This window comes from Furipterus horrens, unplaced genomic scaffold (assembly GCF_987537825.1).
Source record: "Furipterus horrens unplaced genomic scaffold, mFurHor1.1.pri manual_scaffold_2, whole genome shotgun sequence".
In the NCBI taxonomy this organism is placed as follows: Eukaryota; Metazoa; Chordata; class Mammalia; order Chiroptera; family Furipteridae; genus Furipterus; species Furipterus horrens.
The window spans coordinates 153,371,580-153,380,353 of NW_028327172.1; the positions used below are offsets into that span (position 1 = coordinate 153,371,580).

Consider the following 8,774-nt stretch of genomic DNA (forward strand, 5'->3'; position numbering starts at 1 on the left):
CATTTTCCTTCTGCCTAAAGAAGTTCCTTTAATGCTTCTGCAGTGCAGGTGTTCTTGCAATGAATTCTGTCAGCTTTTGTTTGTCTCAAATGAGAATAAGTGTAATGAAAAAGGAGAATGATAAAAGTAAATTCAAATATTTTATTAATTGTGATACATTTTAATGTATTTTTACCACCATATAGAAGCTCAGTCTGGATTTAAAAAATCCTGTTCTATGTTGTTTATAAGAAACATACTTAAAACATAATGACACAGAAATGTTCGTAGTAAAGGCAAATACTAATTAAGTTGCTAAAGCTATATTAATAATAGATAACATACACTTTAAGTCAAAAAGCACTATTAGGAATAAAGAGATTTGTTACTTAATGGTCAAAGAAAAATTCAGCATAAGACATAATGCTGAACTTGTATCTAATAACATAGCCTAAAATCACATAAATGCAAAATGAACAGAATTATAAGAAGACATTCACAAGTAGTTGATAGATAAAATAGGCAAAGTTAAAATGATATAGGGATTTAAATAGTATAATTAAAAAGGTGTTATACTGGAGATATCTATATCTATCTATATATAGAACCACACACACAACAATTAGAAAATATGCGTTTTCATTCACACATATAATTGTTAAAAACAGAACAATATCTCAAAATATTAAATATTTAATAAACTATAGCCCATGCTCTCTACATCAAAAAAAGAAAGAAAAGAAATTAAATACCACAAGAAAATGGTTAAATAAAACACCATATTGATAAATTTTAAAACCTACTTTTAAGTAATTAATGATAAAATAATTATAATAAAATCTAGAAAATTAAATTAATCAAACTTACAGGATATAACTAAAACAGTTTAAAAAATAAATCCACACATTTAAGTAAATATAATACAATGGAAGAAATATAGTTATTAGGAAAAAGAGCAATATATTAAATAGAAAGAATTACTAAGAAAGGAAATAATCAAGATGACATAAATTAACAAGATAGGAAACAAAAATAGAATTGAAAATATTAATAAATCTATTAGCTGGATTTAAAAAAATAAAACCTAGTAGAATAAATAAATCTCAAGAAAGTTTTAGCTTGGAAAAAAAAAAGTGGACTTCATATCCATATGGTTGACATTATAGAATTTTTAAGCAAATCCTATGAACAAAAGTATGACAATTGAGATTAAATGGATAATTTCCAAGAAAATATAACATAACAATCTACTCAATAATAGATAGAAAAACGAACTAGTCTACAATCCATAAAGAAAATAAATTTGATGTTGAAAGCAGCTTCCTTTACACAAAACCCAATGAGTTGCACCAATACTCTGAGGGACAAATACTTTCTGTTTCATGCCAGTTGTTCATAGACTATAGGGAAAAAGGAAAAGACCCCCTCTACTCATTTTACAAGATTAGTATACTCTTTATCCCAAAACTCAGAGAAGAGTAATATAAAACAGTCATTGAACAATCTCACTTATGAATATTGATAAAATTCTAAATAAAACATTAGCAAAATAAGCCCAGAAATACACAAAATACATTATCACCAAATTCTGGGATTTTCCTAGAATACAAGAGTAACTCACCACATTAACAAATTAAAGGAGAAAATAATGCCATCATTTAAATAGATGCAGAAATTAATTGTGTCTAATTCAAAATCCATTTGAAATGAAAATCCTTAAACTATAAAGAGAAGAACATTTCCTTAACCTAATAATCACCAGCCAAAAAAATCTGCAGTAAACATTATATTCACTGATAAAATGTAGAGAGCATTTCTTCTTAAATCAGTATCAAGATGAGGACAACTATGGTCAAAAATTCTATTGTAGAAATAAGAAAAAGAATTATGATGATTAAAAAATAAATAAAAAATTAGATAAGCTAACTAAACTGCAGATAAAGCAATAGGAGAATTCAGCAGGTTATACAAGATATAAGAGCAATGTACAAAACCTAATAGTTCTTCTATGCACCAGCAATAGATTAGTAAAAGCAATTATAGATTCCAAAATATAGCAAAAAATGATAATAGAATATAATGACAGAAATATTATAGGTTTTTATGAAAATTATAAATTTTATCAAATATCATCAAACAAGACCGAAATAAGGAAGAGATACCTTCATGATGGAAAGGTTCAATGTTGTAAAGTTAATAATTCTGCTAAGTTAATCTATGAATGCAATGCAATTTTACTCCTGACTGAAAAATTTCCAAATTGATACTAAAATTATTATGGTAGGACTTCTAGTCAAAATGGAGGCATAGGTCCACATGCTTTGCCTCCTTGCACAACCATAAGAAGTGTCACAACTAACCTCAAAACAAAAAACATACAGAACTGCCAGAAAAATTGAACTGTTTGGAAGTCTGACAACCAAGGATTTAAAGAAACCATATTCATCTGGGCGGGTAAGAGAGATGGAGAAGAGGAGCCAGGGCAGAGAGGATGCAGTGTGGCGACAGCAAGGCAGTGACAGCTGCAGGAATGGGTGGTCCCACATTCATGTGTGGTGGATAAAAATTGGGAGGTCTACCTTGGGAGCAAGCAATCCCAGCCCCAGGCCACATGGTGCAGCCCAGGGTTCTAGTGCTGGGAAAATAAAGCCTCATAACTTCTAGCTGTAAAAACCAGTGGGGATTGGGGTGGCAGACAAATTGGTGGTCTCTCAGGAGAATTTGCTTAAAGGGCCCACACGGTCCTAGAATGTATGCAAACCCACCCACTCTGGGAACCACCACCAGGGCAACAGGTAGAAGGGCACCAGTTGCATGCGGGAAGGAGGTGAAGTGCCAAAGGTTAAAGATAAAGAGAGAATTTTAAAAGCAGCAAGAGAAAGAAGAGAGTTACCTACAAAAAGAGACTATCAACTGCTTTCTCCAAAATAACTTTACAGGCAAGAAGGGGCCAACAAGAAGTATTCAAAGTGATGAAAAGCAAGGACCTACAACCAGGATTAGTCTATCTAGCAAAGCTAGCATTTAGAATGGAAGGACAGATAAAGTGATTCCCGACAAGGTATAGCTAAAGGAGTTCATCATCACTGATCCATTATTATTTGAAATGTTAAAGGACTTATTTAAGAAAAGGAAGATCAAAACTACGAATATTAATATGGTAATAAATTCACAACTATCAACAACTGAATCTAAAAAACAAACTAAGCAAACAAACAGAACAGAAACAGAATAATAGATATGGAGATCATTTGGAGGGTTATCGGTGGGGAGGGGAAAAGGGAAGAAGGGGGGGAAGAGGTACAGAAATTAAGAAGCATAATTGGTAGGTACAAAATAGACAGGGGGATGTTGAGAATTGTAAAGGGAATGGAGAAGCCAAAGAACTTACATGCCTACCCATGGACATAAACTAAGGTGGCGATTGCTGCAGGGAAGGGGGCTACTGGGAAGAGGAGGGCAAAGGGGGAAAATCAGGACAACTGTAATAACATAATCAATAAAATATACTTAAAGAATAAAATTATTATGGTGTCGAGTAGGAAAGACCAAGAATAACAAAGGTAGTTTAGTGGACAACTAATGGTGGGGAGGTCTGTATAGGGGGGTTATTGTAGATGCCGGCTCATTATAAAACTATGATGATAAAGACGGTAGAACTAGTAAGGGACAGATGTGGAGACCAGTTGGACAGATGATCAGTTCAGAAACAGATCCCATATTTGGTAATTTGGCTTTTGACAGAGATCCCATTATCGATCAACAGAGAAGACATGGGCTATTCAATAATTAGTGCTGGGACATTTGGCTAGCTCTCTCTAGAATAAAAGATTGTTATCTTACTTTAGTTACAACTTTCAGATTTGTATGAAAAGCTGTAAAACTTAGAAAAAATATAGCAAGATACTTTCATACTTTTCTTAGGGTAGGTAAGCTGTTCTCAAGAAACAAGAACAAATAACAAAGGATGGGCTTGATCATTTGAATAGATTAGTGTCAGTTCTGCATTGCAGAAGATATCATAGAGGAAATAAGAGAAGCCACAGACAGGGAGAATATATCTGCAATCCCTGTAAGTGACAAAGGATTAATTATATAAATGAATAAAATTAAGACAAACACCCCCATAGAAAACAGAGCAAAGGATGTGAACAGAATTCCAGAAAGGAAATAAAAGTGGCCAATATGGAGATCTGGGAAATAAAAATTAAAATAGCAACAAGCCCTGGCCAGGTAGTTCAGTTGGTTGGAGCATTGTCCTGATATACCAAGGCTACAGGTTCAATCTCCCATCAGGGACATTCAAGAAGCAACCAATGAATGCACAAATAAGTGGAACAACAAATTGATGATTATCTCTCCCTCTGAAATCAATCAATAAAAAAAATTTTTTTTAAGGCAACAAGTATACTGTTCAAAAAGGCAAAATTTAGAAGTCTTATATGAGAACTTACAAGAATGGAAATTCTGATCCTTGCTGGTGAGACTCTGTATTATTACCATCTCAGAGGGAACTGGGGTGCACATGAGTTGGACGTGGTGCATACACTAGGACTCAGCAATTCCCAAAGGAGCAGTCAGCCGTTTGTGTAGGAGTCATTGCACCAGGGATAATACCGCACACTGTTTAACCTGAAACGCATGATCTGTCTAAATTGCCAACCTTGCTACCCACCCCCAAATACACACTTCCTATCCCTTTTCTTCCCTAAATGTTCCTCTTAGGACTTACCATTGCCATGTTATATGTTTTCATACATACTATATTTCATATATATCATAGTATGTATTGAACTTATTATTATTTTTAATTGTTTTTCAATTACAGTTGTCCCATTTTTCCCCCATTGTTCCCCCCACCCAGCCCACCCCTTCTCCCACAGTCATACCCCCGTTGTCCATGCCCTTGAGTCATTTATACATGTTCTTCGACTAGACTCTTCTCTTACTTATCCTCCTTCACTCCCTCTCCCCTTCCTCATGATAACTGTTATTCTGTTCATTGTTCAATTTTGTCCATTTGTTTGTGTTTTTCATTAGTCTCCTGTATTAGGTGAAATCATATGGCACTTTTCATTCTTTGCTTGGCTTATTTCACTAAGCATAATTCTCTCTAGTTCCATCCATGTTGTCGCAAATGGCAGGAGTTCCTTCTTTCTCTCTGCTGCATAGTATTCCATTGTGTAAATGTACCACAGTTTTTGATCCACTCATCTACAGATGGGCACTTAGGCTGCTTCCAGCACTTAGCTATTGTAAACAGTGCTGCTATGGACATAGGGGTGCATAAGTTCTTTCAAATTGGGGTTTTAGGATTTTTCGGGTATAATCCTAGTAGTGGAATCACTGGTTGAAAAGGCAGTTCCATTTTTAATTTTTTGAGGTAATTCCATACTGTTTTCCATAGTGGCTGCACCAGTCTGCATTCTCACCAACAGTGCAGTAGAGTTCCCGTTTCTCCACATCCTCGCCAGCATTTGTTCTTTGTTGATTTGTTGATGATGGCCATTCTGACTGGTGTAAAGTGGTATCTCATTGTGGTTTTTATTTGCATCTTTCTGATGGTTAGTGATGTTGAGCTTTCTTTCATGTGTCTATGGACCCTCTGTGTATCCTCCTTGGAGAAGTGTTTGTTCAGGTCCTTGGCCTATTTTTTAATTGGGCTGTCTGTCTTCTTGGTGTTGAGATGTGTTAGTTCTTTATATGTTTTGGAAATCAATCCCTTGTCTGAGGTATCATTGGCAAATGTGTTTTCTCATATGGTTGGTTTCCTTTTCATCTTGCTAATGTTTTCTTTAGCTGAGCAGAAACTCTTTAGTTTGATGTAGTCCCATTTGTTTATTTTTTTCCTTTATTTCCCTTGCCTTAGGAGATGTATTGGTGAAAATATTGCTACGCGGGATATCTGAAATTTTCCTGCCTATGTTTTCCTCTAGGATTTTTATGGTGTCACAGCTTACATTTAAGTCTTTGATCCATCTTCAGTTTATTCTGGTGTGTGGTGTAAGTTGGTGGTCTAGTTTCATTTTTTTGCACATCCCTGTCCAGTTCTCCCAGCACCGTTTGTGAGGCTCTTCTCACTTCATTTTATGTTCCTTCCCTCTTTGTCAAATATTAGCTGGCCATAAAAGCCTGGGTTTATTTCTGGACTCTCTATTCTGTTCCATTTATCTATATGTCTGTTCTTGTGCCAGTACCAGACTGTTTTCTTTTTTTTTAAATTGTATGCATTGATTTATTAAAATATGTACATGTTTTTCAAATAAAGATTATGAACAACTCAAATCAATCAAAACAGTGAGACCACAGTGTTGCTTCTTTCTGTAAAGAAGGCACAAAATTAGCTTGTACAAAAAACTCACCAGTCTCAACCAAAGTCAAATAGGCTGTCTTAAAGGTGTGATGGAAAACACTTACGATCCCAGAGACACCAAGGACTCCACAAGGTCAGTATTGTGAACAGGCTCAGAAGCTGACTTGATCCTTAGAACCTCTGCAAAGCCATCACCAAACCAGCAAGTGACGTGTGCTGTGTCTACAGTAAAGTAGAAAAGGCGGTCCTGGCAGAGCTTCCATCGATATGTAGACCAAGGGTCGGCTGACAGCACGGCCTCGATGGCACACCTTGCTTCCTCTGCTGATTGAAAATATTTAAATGAAGCCCGACCAACATCTGCTTCACCTTCTGAACCAAGATGTTCAAGGGTCCTCTCTGCGTGAGGAGTAAACCGAACTTCCAAGGCGGCCATAGGGGCCTCTCGCACCCAGGCAGGAACCACACTGCCGTGGGTTGCGTCAGCCATCGCGGTAGGGTAGTGAAGACTCCGGGCTGCACCTCCACACAGTTTTCTTGTGGGACCACTACTTCTTTCCCTCTCCTTGGCCTCTTATCTGTACCCTCCTGTGCAAAGCTCTTCTTCAGGTGATATGACCCAAGCTGCTTCTCTGCCACACTCAATCTCTGACCACTTCTTGATTCTAAATCCAAGTCTGCTGCTCTCTCCCTGTACTTAGGTGAGCTGCGCTGGATTTTGGCTGTGTCACTGTGTTGCATGTTGTTTTCTCCTGAAGTTCTGTCTTTGGCATATTTAGGTTTCTCCTTGGTGTGACTGCAGGGTTGTGGTTCATCGCCCCCTGAGATCCGTTGCTGGGCACAGCTGTCAGTCTTGCCATCAGACCAGGACACAGTTTGGGAGTTATATTGGTTATTCTGTAAATTACACCACCCTAAAGGCTCAATCAGATTTTGTGGTGAGCATAATCAGCTATGTAGGGCTTTATGTCCAGTACAGGTGCGCCATGAATCATATCAATTCCAGAAAGGTATATAGCTCCACCTTCTACCTTTTCCAGCTTGGCCAGGATGAGGCCTATCGCATTGGGACAGTGTGGGCTCCTTGTGGAGAAAACTCCAGTCTTCGCACCATTCAGCCTAGGAGGCTGCACTTTCGCCTTACAGCTCAAATGACCATTTTTTTGAAAAATAAACAAGATTTAAACATGAGAAAACTGTTCTAAATCCATCAAGGAATGTTCAGGATTATTAAAGATGCTCTTTCTAATTCTCAAACAAGCCCTTGAATGGCTACAAATGGATGGCTGCCTTGGAGTACCATTCTTGGCTGAGAAACAGGATTCCAAGTAGCCAATTGGCTCAGTTAAAAGATTCCCTGTCTCCAGAGCCAGCTTGATGCACCCGCACGGGGTCGCTGTGGGGTGAGGCCCTGATTCCTCCCAGCCGCGCATGGCTACTGATCAGGGAGGTGCCTACTTGATGGGTTCTAGCCTTCCGCTTCCAGTCACCATGCCTAGCGCCAGCGCAGTAGCTGCACCAGCAGGGTGATGCCAGCTATCCGCGCAGAGGTGGAGTGTGGGATGCGTGCTTGGTATGCACCGGCACCCAAGAGGTTATCATCCAGACAGGTAGGAGGGGCAGAGCCAGGGCAGAGAGGACTCAGTGTGGTCGTGGCAGCAGCGGCAACAGCAGCCCAATACCAGACTGTTTTGATCACAGTGGCTTTGTAGTATAGTTTGATGTCTGGTATTGTGATTCCTCCTGCTGTGTTCTTCTGTCTCAAGATTGCTTTGGCTATTTGGGGTCTTTTTTGGTTCCACATGAATTTTTTAAGTATTTGTTCTAGGTCTGTTCTAGGTCTGTGAAATATGTCATTGGTATTTTAATAGGGATTGCATTGAATCTGTATATTGCTTTGGGTAGTATGGACATTTGAATAATGTTGATTCTTCCCATCCATGAACATAGTATTTGCTTCCATTTAGTTGTATCTTCCTTAATTTATTTCTTCAGTGTTACATAGTTTTCTGAGTACAGGTCTTTTATCTCTTTGGTTAAGTTTATTCCTAGGTACTTTATTTTTCTTGTTGCTATAGTAAATGGGATTTTTTTTTTCAGTTTCTATCTCTGATATTTTATTGTTGGTGTACAGAAATGCCTTAGATTTCTGTATATTGACTTTGTACCCTGCTATTTTACCAAATTGGTGGTGGAGCGGCTGTAGCAGGACTGGTTTCCCGCTCTTTAGGATTTCTGGAGGGATTCTGTCGCTTCCTGGTGCTTTCCCGCAAGCGAGGCGGTCGATGGCTTTGCCGAGCTCTGCTGCAGTAGGTGGGGTGTCTAGCTCCTCCATGACTGGTAGGTCTGGGATGGCGTTAAGAGCAGTGTCTGTTACGGTGTTCCTCGTTGCGTACAGCTCGAGGTAGTGCTCGGTCCACCGCCTCATTTGCTCTTCCTGGTCAGTGATGACCTCACCTGTCTTGGAATTAAGGGGGGCGAT

At 38.3% G+C, this 8,774-nt stretch overlaps 1 pseudogene; it reads right to left on the reverse strand.

The window, feature by feature from the left end:
- Positions 1-6,366: 6,366 nt before the first annotated feature.
- Positions 6,367-7,785, reverse strand: LOC150019753 (tRNA (adenine(37)-N6)-methyltransferase pseudogene; annotated as a pseudogene).
- Between the last annotated feature and the right edge of the window lie 989 nt (positions 7,786-8,774).